Raw genomic sequence first — 17,626 nt, forward strand, 5'->3', positions numbered from 1 at the left:
GACGGTCCCTGACATTGGGTGGCTTAATCCTACGTCTATGTAGAGAGCCCACTCCAGCTAGTTGCTCTAATCGGGTTTGCCATAAAGTAGGACTCTGGGCAGGTCATTTTACTTTCTGGAGGGACCTGACCTATGGCTTCCCATCTATTCTGAGTCCCTTCACCATCCCCCCACCCCCCCACCCCCACCGCCCCAAGGTTAGCCAAGGTGGTCCGGGATGGAAACCTCAGCACATCACCAGGGCCTGATGTCTGCACAGCTTGGAGCCTTGGTGATCTGAGGTCGTGCCCCACCCCCCACCCCTTGGCTATTCTTGCCCGCCCTGGGCACTCTTTCATGTTGGCTCCCTGCTCTAGGGAACCACCTGGAGCCCTTTCACAGGGCGGAGGGAACCTCTGCTGGGCACCCTGGGAAGATCCCCAGGGCAAGGCCCCCCACCATGGGGGAAAGTCCACCTCTGGGGTGGGGGCTCTTTTGCTTCTGAGGGATTTAACCCACATCAGGACTTTGGGACAGCCAGTGAACCCAGAGAGTAAAACAGCAATTCATCCCCACAGGCTCTTGGGGACGGGACGGTGTCTGATGGGCACTGGAGTCTCCAGTGTGGGCTGGCATACGTGCATTGGGCAGATGAATGAATGAGCAAAAGTCCAGAGCCCTGTACACCCTCTTCTCCCACTTGCAGCTCCAGCCTCGAACTGAGCTCTATCTGGTGACAGTGACCTTGCTGGGCCATCTACAGGGTTAGGGATCCTCCCAGGATGGCAGGTCCCAAGGCTCAGGGGCTGAGGGAGGCGCTGTGCCTCCGAGGCCCCCTGGCCCTCCTTGGCAAGGGAGACAGGCTGCTCACCAGGCTGGGGCTCTCTGGAGGCAGGAGGTAAGCAGTCAGCTTGAGCTGGACCCGAAGAAGGTGATAAGGTGGGTCAAGGCTGGAAGACAGAACAGAGAGGCCATGGAATTTACTAGAAATGAGTCCGGATGTGGGGTCAGAACATCTGGGTTGTGTGCCCTTGGGGGAGTCACTCAGTCTCTTTGAGTCATATCTGTAAGAAGGGGACAATAACAAACAATCTTAGGAGGTTATCAGGAGGATGGAAGGAGATAAAGCATGTGACCTTGTTTTGTGAACTGTCAAGTCCAAAGTAAGGTTTCTGGTTTCTGTTATCATTGTTAAGTCAGACTTTAGCCTCTGGGTTCCCTCCTATCCTTCTGCCCCCCCACCAACTAGAGGTTCTGGGTCACTGTGCATTGTCCTGTTACTAACATGCTTCCCCTGTCCACTGAGCTGGGACATTTCCAAGGAGGTAGGAGATGGTATGAAATATCTTGTTTATCTGGGGGGGAGAAAAGGATGGGAGGACAAGATACAGTCAGGGTTCTGGGTTCCTCAGAAAATTAGCATAGACTTCAGCTAAAGATAGTGAGTCTCAGAAACATGGACCCTGGAAGGAATGTTTCATGTGGTCTCCAGATTTCTGAAGCCCCATGCTTCAACCACCAGTGACACCTGCCCCCCCCCCCACCACACACACACCGGGGAAAAGCAAGAAAGCCCAGCTCTGGGCTCCTCTTGGTGCTGTAGGGGCCTGCCGCTCTCCATTGAGAACTCAGACACCTGAGGCCAATCTGGGTTCAGATCCCAACTGTCACTGTATGACCTGAAAGAAGTCACTTGGGTTCCTGGGGGGGCTCAGTGTGCTCATCAGTAAATGGGGGGCATGTGGGTCCCTACCTCATGGAGGTGGGGTGAGGTTGGTAGAAAACGCAGGCCAGCCTTCAGCCTGAGGCTGGGGCCCCACGAGGGCTCCTGATGTGATCTCTGAATGAAGGGCTCACATTAGAGCCCTCTGGGGTTCCTCTGGGAACGCGTTTGTTCCTGAGCATCCCCCCCCAACCCTTGGGCAGAGAGGGGGCCCTTTCTCATCAGTGTTTCCCCGAATCGAGCTAACAGAAAAAGAATGAATGCCATTATCTGTAAGAGGCAGTCCTGGACTTCTGATAAAGGAGTCTGTTGGACTCCAGGTGGCCCTGGAGGGGTTCGCCCAGAGCTTTCTGCCACTGTCTCTGGAGAGGGGTGGGCAGACTCCCATCTCTGCTGGAGGCAGCCCTCGATAACCAGAAACCCTCCTGGGCCCCCAAAAAGGTGGAAAGAAAAGCAACCAGCGGGAAGGAAAGAGCATTTGTCCACACCCGGAAAAGGCTTGTTTCCTCCCCAAAAGCCCAAATCAGAGGTATATTGGCCTTAAAGGGGCACTTGGAGAAGGCGAGGCCGCTGTCAGCTGTTGAGAATACTTTACTCTGAGTTAAGAATTCTACTTCTCTGTCCCAGTTGCTTTTACTCCCAGGTATCAGATTAAAGACAGAAAAGGCTAAGTATCCTGCCCAAGATTCCACGGCTAGCAAGTCCAGATCCTGGACTGAAAAAAAGCCAGAGCCGTCAAGACTCGGAGCCCACGGTCCCAGCCACAAAACCACAAGATGGCAGGAAAGGAAACTGATTCCAGCTGAAGCATGAATGATCTTGTTACTATACTCGGCCACGGTAGGCAAGGGAAAGTCGCTAGGGGAGACTGGACACCCATCCTATCAAGCAGACACACGACCTTATCAAGCCCAGGAGGGTTCTACACGTTAAAGGAGGACTGACGCACCCTGCCTCCAGGCGGTTCTTAGGGGCCCTCCGCCTGTCCTCCTCCCTTCTATCACCCTGTCTCTACCTGCCCACATCCACACCAAACACTCCAATTAAATTCCTTCCTGGAGCTCAGCGCATGGCCCAGGGGTGAAGAGGAGGGTGCTTAAAGCCAAAGGCATCACTCATCATCCTCTCTGTCCCAATGTGATGTGACACATGGACCCACATGTTCCAAGGGCTTAAAGGAACAACCCCCTCAAATCAGGAGGTCCTTGTGCCTGTGCCTTTGGTTGGGGTGACTCCTACCTCCTTCCCTCCCTTTGCACTGAGGCCCCCAGATCCCAGATCCTTGGGCTGACCTGAGGCCTGTGTACTTCTGTCTGACCCCAGGATTTCCCTATGCTTTCCTAGCCCCCTGGGCACCCAGAGGGAGGTTCCTCTGCAACAAACAGGTTCTAAGAGACATCTGTCTCTCCTCTGCAGTCTCTCCCCACATTCAAGCCGATGCGATCATGTCTTCAGCCAGTGACTGCAAAGAAGGCACAAGGGTGGAAAAAGGTCTGGCATTTCGGTGTCCCTTACTCTTGTGGGGAGAATAAGGCCGAGGTGCCGGGAAATGTGTTTCTAGGCTGGGTGTAATTGTCAAAGCCCCTCATTGTGGCTACAGGGTTGGTTTTCTCTAGAGTTTTCTGTTTCCTGTAAGTATTGTCTTGCATGTCTCTGTGTGTTTGTACGTGCATGTGTGTGTGCATGTGTGCATGTGTGTGTCCTTCCTCGGGTCCTGCAAAGCCTTTGAGTCATAACAATAACTCAGCCTGATGTCAAGGCTAATTTACACTTCCTGGCTTGATGGCTTGATGCCCCAGGACGCTAGCTTTCTCCTCTCCCCAAGTCCTCGGTCACCTTCACAAGCCAGCTGTGGCTGAAGACAGCGGACATGCTAGGTAAGCCAGCAATGAGGACTCAGTTTCAAGCTGCTGATTGCCTGGGCCCAGACCAGTGGAGTTTCTGGGTAACAGATAAGTCTTGGCTGAGTGGCAAGCAGGGATTCCTCTAGAAAAGCAAACTTTGCTCATGGAGGGGCACCCGAAGACAACAGAAAGAGAGAGCAGGATGAGGAGGCATACGAGCCTTGTAATTAAATCTATAATAAATTAATTGCATGGAAATTTGCACGAGAGAATATTTCCCCCTTCTATCCCAGCACGTCGTTTGGCTGCTTAGGCTAATGATTAGAATGCTAGCAGTCACCCAGGCGTCCCACTTTACAGAACAGAAAATAAAATCCAGAGAGGTGAAGTGAATTTTCCAAGGTCACACAGCCCTCTAATAGCAGAACCTGGGGGAATACGTGAGTTCTTCTAACCCTTGTCCTGCTGCATGGGTAGTTTTCAAAGATTTTATTTTTTTTTTTAAGTGGGGACTCCTTCTCTCTACACCTCAAGTGAAACTATACATGATCTAAAACAGATCAAGGTGGTCCTCCTACTGAATTTGCAGTGGGGTGAGGCTCCCAGAGACCCACCTGCTTTAGCTCTTGAGGGTGTTCTGGGAGATCCCAAGGCATCGGGACACTGAAATTTACACCACCAGTCCTAATGATAGTAAGCCCTCAGGACAGCTCAGTTTCCACAAGGTTCCAGGCACTTCTCTGGGGCTTTTGCATATATTAGATCGTTGGATCTCCAGAAAGCCCTGTGAGCATGTATCCCGATGGGGGCTGCAGGTGCTTTGCAGAGCTCTGTCTTCTACACATCCTGGCAGGCAGCATCTCTTGGAACCTGGGATCTCGACATGGGATCGTTGCTCGTTGAGGGTGATTTCTTGCATGCATGCACTCTGTCCCCACGTGGATGATCCTGTCCTAGCAACACAGCTCACCCCCATTCTTCCTTACCATTTTCATTTCATGTCATGGCCCCCTCTCCCCACGGGTGTGGAGAAGGCATGACTCCAGCTCGGGCAACTCAGTAGGCTTGTAGAGCCCACGACAACTGCGTGATCTGATCCAAAGGCAAACTGGTGGCCTGTGGGTTGGATGCAGCCTGAAGTTATAGTCCGTTTGCGTGCACAGCTGTTCTGGTTACTATAACTGCAAAACAGACTCCTTCCAAGCAGGCATTTCATCATGCTTCATAGAGTCTATGGGTCCTAGGAATGGAGAATAAGGACAGAAAGAATGGCTTGTCTTTGTTTCATGATGTAAGCGGTCTCCACTGGGAAGACTGAAGACAGGGTTGGGGGCGGGCAGGTAGAAGTGGGTGGGTGTGGGTGCTGTGACTCAGTGGTTGGGGGCTGGAATCAGACTGGCTCACCTTCTCTCCGGGGGTTAATCCTGGCTGTCAGCCAGAACTTCTCCCTATGGCTTTTCCACATGGGGTGGTTTGGGCTTCCTCACAAGATGGCGGCCAAGTGTCCAGCTCAAGCATCCTAAGGCAACCGCACAGAAACTATATGATCTTTAATGACTGTATTGGTCTCTTAGGGCTGTCATAACAAACTATACAGTGTGGTGACTTAACAGAAATTAATTCTCATAGAGAATTCAAAATCAAAATCAATTCAAAATCAAGCTGTCAACTCAGTTGGTTTCTTCTGAGGCTACGAGGGAGAAGCTGCTCCATGCTCCCTTTCAGCTTCTGGTGGACTCGGGCATCCCTCGGCTTGTAGACCCGTCATCCTAATCCTCTGTCTTCCCTTGGCCCTCTTCCTGCAACTCCACACTGTCTTCCTTCTGTGCCTATCTGTCTCTGTGTCCAGTTTCCCCTTTTTATAAGGATGACAATCATCTTGGATCAGAACCTACCTCCTCTTAACCTCATGATCCATAAAGACTCTATTTTTAAAGAAGGTCACATTCACGGGTCCTGTGGGTTAGGACTTAGACATCTTTTGGGGTGTCACAGCTCATCCCATAACAATGATCTTCAAAGTCACATAGCAGGGCGCCTAGGTGGTGGCTCAGTTGGTTAAGCGTCTGCCTTTGGCTCAAGTCATGCTCTCAGGGTCCTGGTTCCACATCAGGCTTCCTGCGCAGGGGGGAGTCTGCTTCTCCCTCTCCCTCTGCCTGCAGCTCCCCCCTGCTTGTGTGCTCACTCGCTCTCTCTCTCTCGGTCAAATAAATAAATAAAATCTTAAAAAAAAAGGTCAAATAGCCTCACTTCTACTGTAGTCCTATGCTCTTCCCACCCAGGTTCAAGGGGGAGGGACCTGGGCTCCACCTTTGGGGAGAAGGGTATCAGAGTTACATTATAAGAAGAGCACATGTGATGGGGGACCTACTACAATCATTTGGGGAAGATACAATCTGCCACAACAAAGCTTGCTATATATATATGTACATGTATATGTATATGTGGTTGCTAACATTTGGGCTTAAGGAGATTTACATAAAATTTGGGTTTCTGGGTCTTGAAGAATCAGAAAAGCCTGGAACATGGGGCTCTCACCCCGCCTCACCCCTCCCAGTGGCAGCAGTCGGGGAGAGCTCCGGGCTCTCCTGCCTCTCACGAGGCAGTGGGCTCTTCAGCTTGACCCACTTCCTAAGCTCCCTTCTCTGAGGCCCAGTGTCAGCTGTCATCTTGTCACTGTGCATCGCTGTGCGTCCCTTACACTCCGCCTGCTTCTCTCCCGTATGGCCTTGCGGCCCACTCCCCGGGGCAGTGGAGGGTGTCCCGTTCAATGGTCCAGGCTGTGCAGAGGAAGCTCCCTGGGGCAGGACCCCAAGAACTGCCCCCTCAGGAGAAGTGGCCGGTGTCACGACAGAAACCACTGCACCCCAACCCCAAGAGCTGACAAGAGGGCCACGGAAAGGAGCCGGCTTCTGACTCAGGGCCCAGCGTACGCAGGACGGGTCTAGACAGGAGGACAAGGCTGGACAAGCTCAGACAGCTGGCTGATTACAGAGGGCAGGGTGAGGAGGAGTGGGGAGGTGAGCTGCAAAACTGCAAACAGATGTGGTCATAGTCCCTCCGGCCCCGCCCCTAGGGCCAGCCCCGCCCCCAAGGCCGGCCCCGCCCCCGCCTAGTTCCTTCCAAGAAATGACGTGGGGGCCCCTTCTGAGATGGCTTCTCTGACTTCCCACCGTTCCCATCCATTTTCTAGAACCCTCCGGATGTTCCCTGCTATTGGCCAAACCCCTTTACAACTCATGCCACTAAAGTAAACAATCCAAGATTGCCAGCTGTAGTTCAATGTCATCCTGGGAGCCTTGAACTAGAGCAGTAATTTTCTCGGCAGGAGAGACCATGGATGGGAAGCAGTCCAGCACTGGGAGTCAGAGGACAGGCTCCAGCTCTGGGTCTCAGGAAGGAGTGTGGGCAGCTCCCTTCACCCCCAGAAGCTCTCTTCTAGCTGGAACCCTGGGTATTCCGGCTGGGGCAGTCCCCAGGCATGGGGGCATCCCTGAGGACCCACGCCCTATACTTTAAGGCTGGTTCCTTGGCCTCTCTGTGTTTCAGTTCCTGCCTTTGTGAGTTAATTTATGCAAAGCGGCTAGGAAAGCCTTCGGCCAAGGGTGAGCTCTTGCTCGTAAGTACCCATGTCCTTGACCGCACCTGGGTGTCTTCCAATCTATTGATGCACCGTTGTGTTCTAGAAGAAGATGGGGAATGTGGAGCCTTGCTTTGTGAGGCTGTGAGGTGTCCCCATGTACCAGGCACTGTGCCAGACCCAAACAACCAGGTAGGTCCGGCCACTCCCTCTGCACTTACCCAGCAATGGCCACAGAGGGAGAGAGGGCCTCCCCCCACCGCCCGAGTTCTGGTCACAGGCATATGTGATTAATATTTTGCAGATTGGTGGTGGGTGAGGGTTTTTCCTGACCTCAGGGAATGACTGTTACTTGGCTCTTACTGAGAGGTGGAAACAATTTAAGAAGGGGGAGGTTGGGGAGAAACAGGAAAACAAGCATCCCATAGTTGCCAATTTCATTCAGGGCTGGCTGGTGCTTTTGTATAGAAAGCTAAGACAGCCGGGGGAGGGAGCAGGAGGGAGGCGTGAGGTCTGGGAAGTGCCTGGTCCTGGGAAGGAGGCCAGCCAGCCTGTGCAAGTCTGTTGAACCTAAACCCTCCAAGATAAAAGACACATGTTGCCGATGGCACGTTCCCTGGGGCCACAATAACAAAGGACTATAGATAGGGGGTGGCTGAGACCAACGCAATTTTATTCTCTTCTGTTCTGATGGCTGGAGGTCCAAAATCAAGGTGTCCACAGGCCCATACTCTCTCGGAAGGTTCTAGGGGTGGCTCCTTGGCGATCTTGGCTTGCAGAAGTGCCATTCCCATCTGTGTTCACGTGGCCTTTCCTGTGTTGTGTGTCTCTCTGTGTCCGCTCCTCTTATAAGGACACCCGTCATTGGATTTAAGGCCCACCCTACTCCGGTATGACCTCACCTTAAATAATTGTATTTGCAAAGACCCTACTTCCAGATAAGGTCACATTCTGAGGTTCCAGGTGGACATGGATTTCAGGGGGACATGAGTCAACCTACTATAGCACCTTTGACTCCCCTACCTGGGGGTCACACCATAGAGGTTCTAGCAAACACGGACTTGACCAGAAGCCACTTTAGAACTGGGGTCAGCAAACTCCACTTGTTTTTATAAGACCTGTGCGCTAAGAATTTTTACATTTTTCAATGATTCAGAAAAAATACAAACCAGAATGATATTGCAGTACACGTCAGAATTATAGAAAATTCTAATTTCCGTGTCCCTAAATAAAACTTGATCAGAATATAGCTACCCATTCACATATATATCGTCTTTGGCTGCTTTCTTGCTAGGACAGGGACTGCGGGGCTGGAGAAGCCTGAAATAATTGACCTCTTGGCCCTTTAGGGAAAATGTGAATGTTCACCTCTGTGAATGTCGCTATCCTGAAACAATGTTTCCTGCCTGGCCTGGATCCATCCAGAATGGGGAGGCCTCCTCACACGTCCAGGTCGAGCAGGGTCTGACCCCTGGCTGGAGGAAGCTTGGTGGTTAAAGGGCAGTGGTGGTGGGGGGGGGGGGTGTTGTGCACAGTGAAGCCAGCCAGGCCTGGGGTCCAGTCCTGGCTCTCTCACTTACCTGGCTTTCCGCGTCTGGGTGTTCTTCTCTGGTAAATGGGCAAAGGCAAATTCCTGCATCATGGGGCCGCTGTGAGCATTAGTGAAGTGCAGAAAGGGACCTTCAGCACAGTTGCCGGGTGTGGTATGTGGTCAGCAAAGGTCAGCTGCTGTCATTGTCCTGCTGCCCTGGCTGGCGCAGGAGACTGCAGCCAACTGAACGTCAAAGACCTTTTCAATTCCCGAATGCACCAGCAAATCCCACCTACCCTGGCAGAAGCTCCCAGCAAGCCTATTTGGGTCTAATTCCACTCTTCATCAACTTCGAGAAAAGAGTAAGAGAATTGGGTGGAAGCGTGGAACTTTCCACGGGGACATCAGTAGTCAGAAGACACACAGAAGGGCTGCTGTGGGCCCGCCAGCCCCCGTGTCACCTTCCTGTCCACCTTGTTCTGGGCCCCCGGGGGGAGGCCGGTCTGCACGGACCACATCCCAGTGCCCTCTGAGTTCCTGCTGAATTTGGATCATAAGGAGCCTGGACAGGAGACTGGAGGGCGGACAGAAGGAGAGCCAGGCCCAGACTGGGAAACGGTGCTTCTTTAGCTCCTGACTGGTCCCTGGGTGGCATCTGTCTCTCCATCCAGCCTCCTGGCTCTGCAGGTTCCAGTAACTTCCTCTTCCGTCCTCTGCAGGCGTGGGCAGGTAATGGCACCAGGTGTTCTTAACTTTGGGTCTCGAGGTTTTCCTTGAGCTCTTCAGCGCCTTACTGCAACTTTGCGACATTTTCCTTAAATGGTCCTAATTTGAGTGTACTCTTGGTTTCCAGCACGACTGATAACACTCTGAAGGGCGGGCTTCCCTCTCCTCCCAGGGACGCCCCCCTCCACCCTATGTCTACGATTCAGGAGTTTTCTATGGATGTGATTTCCAGCTAGGATGGGTCCTGAGGCAGGTAGAACACGGTTTGTTAAGGGATTGGAAGTCAGGACAGATTGAGCCGGAATTGTGCCTAAAGCCAGAAGCTCTTGGATGATTCCCCACGAGTGTCATTTTATCCATGAACAATAGCAGTGATATCTTACATGTGTTGAGTGGTGTACAGCTTACAAATTATGTTCCCATGTAATCCTACTTCTAATACCCACACACCTTCCAGTGGGGAAGACAGAGCCGTTTCTGGCATCTCCCACTTTCTGGAAAAGGACCCTGAGGTTCTAAAATTTTGTATGAGTACCCGCCTCTGGTATGGAGTTGGGATTTGAGCCAGGTGGGTGACTTAGCAAATAAAAATAGAGGATGCCCAGTTAACTTGGAAGTTCAAGTCACAACAAATAATGTTGCATGGGATAAACACATGCCACGCAAATCTGGGGGGGTTGCCTTCTATCCAGCGGCCCTACCCAATGTCACAAACCATTGGTCCGGGTGGGGGAGTGGGACTAGAGACAGTGGGGAAGGCCCTATCCAAGGAGGATGTGTTTCTTGTCTCATAGGCAACTCTTGGCAAGACTGCTGGGTCAGAACAATCTAGGCAGAGCCGTGTCCCCCAGACATCAATGCCTGTGTCCCAGAGCCACGGTTGGGAGAGCCGGACAGAGGACAGCACAGACCTTCAAGAGTTAGGACATAGGGTCTGAGACAACAGGAGAGATGAGATTCCCTCTGAATCTGGGGTCACAGTGTGCCATCCTGGGTACAGTGGAACTGAGCAGGAGCTATAGCCCCGGAGGAAACCCGACTCGCTCGCTGGTTTTCAGGGCCATCCCCCTCATCCCCAAATCTAGCTCGTGTCCAGGAGATGGTCCCTTCTGTTCTCCCATGCCTTCAACTTGGCTGTCCAAGGGCCCAACTGTTGGAGGGGCTGGAGGCTAGACCCTGCCCAGCTGTCCAGTATCACTCATCAGTTGGGAGGTCGGGGGAAGATAGATGATTAAGAAACGAAGTGAAAGGGGGCATTACTACTACTAATAATAATCACATCAGGACAAGAGGTGTAAAACAGGACCCAGGGTGACCCTATGTATCAGCCCCTTTATCTGGGCCCCACAGGAACTGCTCCCAACCCTTTCAAGGCCAAGTTGCTGAGAGCAGTTGGAGCAGAGGGGAAGGTGCAGCGAGAAGCCCCCCACGACCTTGCAGCCCCACGGCCCGAGCTGCGTGTGAAATGAAGGCCACGAGCAGAAGCCTCCTTGGTCAGTCCAGAGTCAGGCTGGTGCTATACTGGGCCCACGTCCGTGCAACCAGCATCCAGGGTAGCAAATTCCAGAAGGGTCATGCTGAGGATGCCACGGCATCCAGATCCCCTTAGAGCAAGGGATCATGTTCTTTTGGGTTTGAGCCCTGTGTTATCTGGGGGTAACTCTGGCCCTGGTGGCAGCTCTAGCTGAGTAGTGATAAACCCCAATGCAAAGAGCCTGGTGGACTTGGATGGTCAATGTTGGGAGGAAACATAATTGTCTGTCCCATGTCACTGCTTGGCTTCTGAGCCATTGGCTCGCTAGAGCCCCACAGCCCCTGAGCGGGAAGTGGTAAGGTCTGCCGGGTTTCCTGGAGCCCGTCAGGGCCAGCGCTGGAGAGGGGTGGTTGTGACAGGTGGTGGGAGGCTTGGGGTAGGTGGTGGGGCAGCCCATCTTGGGTCGGACAGAGCCTGTCGGCCTGAGCCACCTGGAACCAACGGCTAAGGTTGACCCAAGTCTCTTTTCCCTCCTACCTTCCTGCGCTGCGCCTTAACAGAACCCCCTTCCCAGCCCGTAACTTCCAGGCTTCAACACCTCTTCCCTGCCAGACACCAGGATGCTGGAAAGAAAAAGAGTAGCCACTTTCTCCACCTGCTGACTGTAGCCAAGCCTCATGGCCAAAGGGCTTTGCCAGCAAGATGGGGAAATCAAAAAGAGAAGTTCCTGTGATAGTTCGGGACAGAGGAGTGGGGCTGGGGGGCTGGTTGGGAGTGCAAGGTTGGCGGGGGCGGGGGCTTCTCTGGAGGTCCCCTCTCTTGAAGAGGTTATTTCCTTACATTTCGTTGCAGGAGTCTGATGTCGGAAGAGGCAGAAGTTGTACCCATTCCACAGATGAGGTAGCAGAGGCTGGTAAAGGTTGAGCTCAAGTTCCAGGGTAAGCGGAAATTTGTGAGAACCGAGGTCTGCGGAACTCGTGCTCTCTTTGGTGAACCTCCCCAATCCAGAGTTCTTTTCCCAGTTAGTCACTCCGGGAACTTTAAGGAAAGGAGGGTCACTGGATTCTGAGAGGCTTTTCCTGGTGTTTTCCAGGTGAGGTTACCTGGGAAAGGGTGCTGTGTCTAATCCAAACCAGAATATGCCCTCCCACCACGCCTCCTCGGCTTTGGAGAGCATCTTCCCTCCCGTCCTCCCTTCTTTCTTAGCAGATTTACTTTTCTCATTTTGGGGGGGCAGACACTGTTTTGGGTAGTGGAGCTGGAGGCTGCCCAAGTCCTCGCTCGCCAACTGCAGTGAGGGGAGGAGCCAGTCTGGGATTAGAAAGGAATGAGGAAGAACTTTGGAATTAAAGATGACAACGGAAAAAAAAAAAAAAAAAAGATTACAATGAGACGTCTCCTGGGTGTAGAACAAACGTTCCACCAGAAAGATATGCCTTTCGCCTTTCGGTGTTCAAAACCTTTCAAGTCCCATTATCTTCTTTGAACTTTTCATTGATCAAAGTGCTGGTAGATCTCGTTCCCCCTGAAAAAGCTAAGAAGCACTTAGTTTGCAAGTGCCTGTTCTAGAACCAGAGCCCACTCTTCTGAATCCAGTTTCTAGGATGCCTTCTGGGTTACGACCCTGCACCCCAGCATTCTCCAATCAGTTGGAGTAGGAGTTGCATGTAATGTGGGGGTTGGGCTCCAAATTCTGTGTAAGGTAAAGACTAAGTATAGTCCAAATTAACCTTGAAAACCCCCTCATCACCTTGAAAATCAGTCAAGACCAGGATGTACGGTTTGTCCTGTCATGTACACGGAAGCCCTCTCCTCTGACCTCCACTCAGCCCACCAACCTTATTGCTTCTCTGTATTTCCTCTGCAACCATGAAGCTGTCCATAGTCCCCCGAATCCTGAAGGCTAGTAACGGGCTGCTTTCTGAGGCCCGTATTTTTTCTGCTCTACTGAATCAAGTTGTATGTTTATAAAGATTCAAGTATCACTCTTCCCAAACTTGTTTTTGCCGGTCGTACTCTTTATAGTAATTACATAATTTAATTCAATATGATGTCATGGGTAAGAGTGCAAAAGAATAGTTATTTTTTTTGAAAATTCCACTGAATGCTTTGATCAAAGACTGGCAAAAATGAAAGGGCGTGTTGTATTGGTCGTAGACGAGCCCTGTAGAAAAATTAGGGAAATAATAAAAAAAAAAGTACAGGATTCTGCTGTTACAGCAATCCAGTTTCTACCATAGATGCCCATGTGTTTTGGGCACAGCGGTTTGCCCTATGAGATCCTGTCTCTCTCTCTCCCTTTTTTTTCCTTTTGGTAAAGATTTTATTTATTTATTTGACAGAGAGAGGGAGAGAGCAAGAGCACACAAGCAGGGGAACCGCAGAGGGAGAGGGGGAAGCCGGTTCCCTGCTGAGCAAAGAGCCTGACGTGGGGCTCGATCCCAGGACCCCGGGATCCCAACCTGAGCCCAATGCAGACGCTTTACCGACGGAGCCACTCAGGCGCCCCGTGCCTTCCCCTCTCTTGTGGATCTGTGAATCGCTGTTGCTTCTTCAGTTTGCTTCGCTTTTCACTGGTGAAGATGGAGCGGCTGCTTCCAAGCGCGCTGCACGTAGAACTGGACACTGCAAGTCCTCGATCCATGACTTCTACACATTTTTGCTTTATGTTAAAGAAATGGACTAGAACTCACTGACAACCCATGACAGAGGTGATTTATGTAAGAAAAGCAACAAAGACTGTATCGACGGAGCCCGTTCTTGAGAAAAGAAAAATGCTATGGCTCAACATGAACAGATTGGCGTATGAATTTACATGTGTGTTTTAAGAAAAAAATAGTATATAAGGGTGTATATATGTAGCTGTTTTAAAATCCCCTGCTTTCATTGTTTGGATTCGTTGAGTAGCCCCCGTAGGAGTGTCTGCTGCACATTACACCGTCGACTCTGTAGAGTAAGGGCGCTCATCGAGTGGCCTTCCGTGGGCTGCCCACGTCATTTGTCCTTCGTTCCTTTCCTGTTCCAATCTGACTGCACATGGGAGAAATGTGGGATCCTGCCGCACCACGGTACTCATAAACTCAGCCATCCAAGCCCTCCCTCTCAGCCCGGGAGGACGAACTAGGTTAGTTCCACCAAGTACCACGGTGCCTCTTACCCGACCCACACGAGGGTCAGCGGGGCTGGCTTGGAAGGAAAGATGAACACGGGCAAGGAACGTGCCTCAAAACGTCGCAGAGGCAGCGCACGTCTCTGGAGCCAGAACGCTTTGGTGCAAACCCCGGCTTTTCCAGCCGTCGATGGCGTGCCACATAAATGCTCCCCGATCCAGCTTCCCTCCTGGATCCTCACAGGACTCCCCGAGTTAATGAACGTAAAGGGGTGAGAACAGCGTCTGGCCGTGGGTGAACAGCACATGTGTGAGCCATCGTTACGAGTCAGGGCCATTTTGCCTCCAATTTGGTGTAATCTGAGTGACTCTTACCCTAAAAGCATAAATAAGTAAGATAGCACACTTCCCTTGAAGGCACGGACGTCCACTCACCTATGAATTAAGAAGGCAAGTGAGTGGGACCTTTGTCACTGCAAGGACACAGCCTGGCTGACAATGGATGTTGGAGGAGAGGATGGCTTCAGCCTCATGCGAGGGTAGTGGTCCCCACTTACCTTCCAGGGAGGAGGAGAAAAAAATGTCGTTTCAGAACTCCAAAAAAAAAGAAAGTTTATTTATAAAATACTGACAAGTTTGACAGGCCATGGGACATCTCGTGGTATATATTTCAAATCAATTTCTTTCTTACCTTTCATTTAAAAAATAAACCTGCTAACAAGCTATAGGACATATAGATATATTTTTTTCTTATAGATAGACACCTGCCACAATGAATACTCTCCCCATAATTTTCATTATATCTTTTAAATCAAAAAATAAAGATTTGTGTTGGTTTTTGTTTTTGGAGTCTCTATGTGTAAAGAAAGGTAACACATTTGAATGCTTTTGGTTATCCTTACAGAAACAAAGAGAAGGGAGTGGTCCCAAGAGAGGTCATCTGTGCTCCGGGTGGGTGGCCAGGTTTGCCACTGGGCAGGACCATACAGAGGCACTCGGATTGGGCGGCGGCTGCTGCTCGGGGGAGTGGGTGGGGGGGTTCCCCCTGCCTGCCCTCCGGCCCCTCACGCCATGGGCACCATGGGAAGGTGAGGGGAGCCCCTGCCCAGAGTGGGCTCTGGGAGGCTCTGGCACCTTTAGAAGCTCTGCCCAGGGAGGTGTGGGCAGAGACAGAAGGCCTCGAGGCAGCGGTGCTCTGGGAGGGGCAGCCAGAAGTGTCCTTGTTTCTTCTGAGTCACGGCAGTGTCAGGTGAGGGGATGGGAAGGGAAGCCTGGGTTTGCAAGCTACCTAGGGCCCTGGGACCAGAGCCGCTTTTTGGTTCGTCTTGGCAGTCTGGGTGCCGAGCTGCTGTGCATGCCGGAGGCGTGGCCGCGGGGGGTTGGGCAGTGCTGGGATGCCAAGCACAGGCCTTTGGGTGCGACACCAGATTTCCCCGGGGCACCATGAGGCAGAGCCAGAGGACACAGAGGTGTCCTGCTATGAACCGGCTTCAGGTGATCACGCAGACAGGCCCCTGCATCACTGGCCCAGGGAGGTTCCCGGTTACCCACAGGCAGTGTCTAGCACATCCTTCTAATGCAGCCGGGAGTCCGTGTGGGGGGCCAGGAGCCCCCATTGCCCCAGCAGATATGTAAACGAGGGCAGAGGTGTCCTCTAAGAAATCTAGAGCTCCATGACTGGACACCTGGTCTTCCAGATGAGGTTGGGGCAGGGGTGGGGGGTTGGTGGATATTGACTAAGGGCTGGACTTTCACCTTGGGCCCTACCCGCCTTTTGGCTGGTGCAGTATCCTTGCCCCCTGAGACAACAGATCCCAGCTGCCTTCCGGTGGGAGGGACCCCGGCTGCCCGGGCCTCACAGGGGACAGCCAGCTTTAGCCGTCAGAAGGAACCAGAAGCCTCTCTGCGAATACACACCCGGATGCGTGTTCTGCGCATACGTGTGTATGTGTGTGCGTGAGCCCAGGCGTGCACGGGCACCGTGCCAAGTGTGCATGGGTGTGTCCACGGGGGCGTGCAGGGGCAGTGCCCCAGGCAATTCACAAAAGGCAAAGGAAATCCGGCCTCACGTGCCGTACACACACGTGCGCACACGCACACACGGCCTCACAAGTCCCGCATCCCCCCCCTCCCCACACACACCCAGAGCCCTCCCTGCGCTGGGCTCAACTCACTCCCTAACGCAAGCTGGGAGCTTCCATAAACGGCTACACACACTGCCGACAAGCAAAGGATGAGGGTGTTAAAAAAAAAAAAAAAGATGAAAAGGGAGGAGGGCGCGGGAGACTACAGGCAGCCTCCGGCAGACGGGCTGCTAAGGAGACGCCGGCTGTATACAGGGCAGGACTGGGGCCTGTGTCCTCACGGCCGGGGCCAGTGTGTGTCTCTCCCAGAGCCCCTCGCGGAGAAGCCGATGTCTGGGTCTGGCTGCGGAGCCCTTTGCCAGCATCCCCGAGGGGCTGAGGGCTTGGGGGAAGGGCTTGCGTCCTTCCGCAGACTCCTGGCCTGGCTCCCACCCCCACCAGGGGTGCCGGCCCCGTGGGGCTGCGCGCAGACCTTCACGTTCCTTGGCTTGCTCCCCAAATCCCTCTCTCAGGCATCCCCTAACCGTTCCCGCACCCCAGAGATGGGGCCTGTGTGTGGCACCCCCAGAAAGCCCCGTCCCACAAAGGGGCCCCGCTGAACTGAAAAGGTCCACCCAGACCCATGGGGCTGGCCCGACCTGGGGCACTCGGGGAATTCGACCCTCAATCCCTTCATCGGGGGCTGATGGGAAGCTTCAGGCCACCACAAGTGGCTTCTTTAAAGCACATTCCTTGGAGCAGATTGTGTGTAAAACTTTGCTTCCCGTCAGCTATTCTGGGCTTTGGTCCTGTCTGACCTGCGCCTCCTGCCTGGCCGCGCATCTTGGAGCCGGGTCCAGTTCAGACAGGGCCCCCCCCCTTGCTCCGAGCCCTGGCCAGCGAACACATGACTGGGGGTTGGGTCTTTGACTCTTTGTAAACCTGGGGCTGGGCTGACCCGGCAGATTCTGGGAGCTCCGGCTTCTAGACTAGGGGCTTGGTTCACCCCTCTGGGCTTCTGTACCCCTGTGCTTGCCTGGGAGGGACGTGTTTTAGGTGTGGCTCGCTCTGGCTTGAGAGCGAGAGGGACCACGCATCTGGGAGTGAGTGTCCCGTCCAGCAAGGACCCAAAGGGATTTGTCTTGGAGAGGCTCTCTAGACCCCTGGGGCGGGGAGAGGCCCCCACTTGGCTGAACCTTCCTTGCAAGTGCATGGGGGACTTGTGTGTCTCAGGAGGAAGAGGTCTATCCAGGGATGGGGTGTGTCTGCCTCGACGGTCATTCCTTGCCCTGCCGAGCTCCCCAGTCCTGTGCCCCCTGAACTCTTTCTTGTCTAAGCAGCCTCCTATCAGGAGGGAAGGAGAGAAGTCAAGCTTCTTTCTTAGGTTCTGATTTCCTGCCTTCATCATCCCAGGGATGCCTGGCTAGTGCCCTGTCCCTCTGCCCCCCCGGGTTCACCTCTCCTGGTCTGTGCCCGGAAAGTGAATTCAAGTAAAGCCACGGCTGGGTTCAGCAGTGCTGTGGGGCCCCAGGGCCCCCCTCTTCCTTGGATTCACCATAGAAAGAATGTGTAAGAAACAAAGAGCCAGCTAGGCAGA

This window comes from Martes martes (assembly GCF_963455335.1).
Source record: "Martes martes genome assembly, chromosome: 16".
NCBI lineage: Eukaryota > Metazoa > Chordata > Mammalia > Carnivora > Mustelidae > Martes > Martes martes.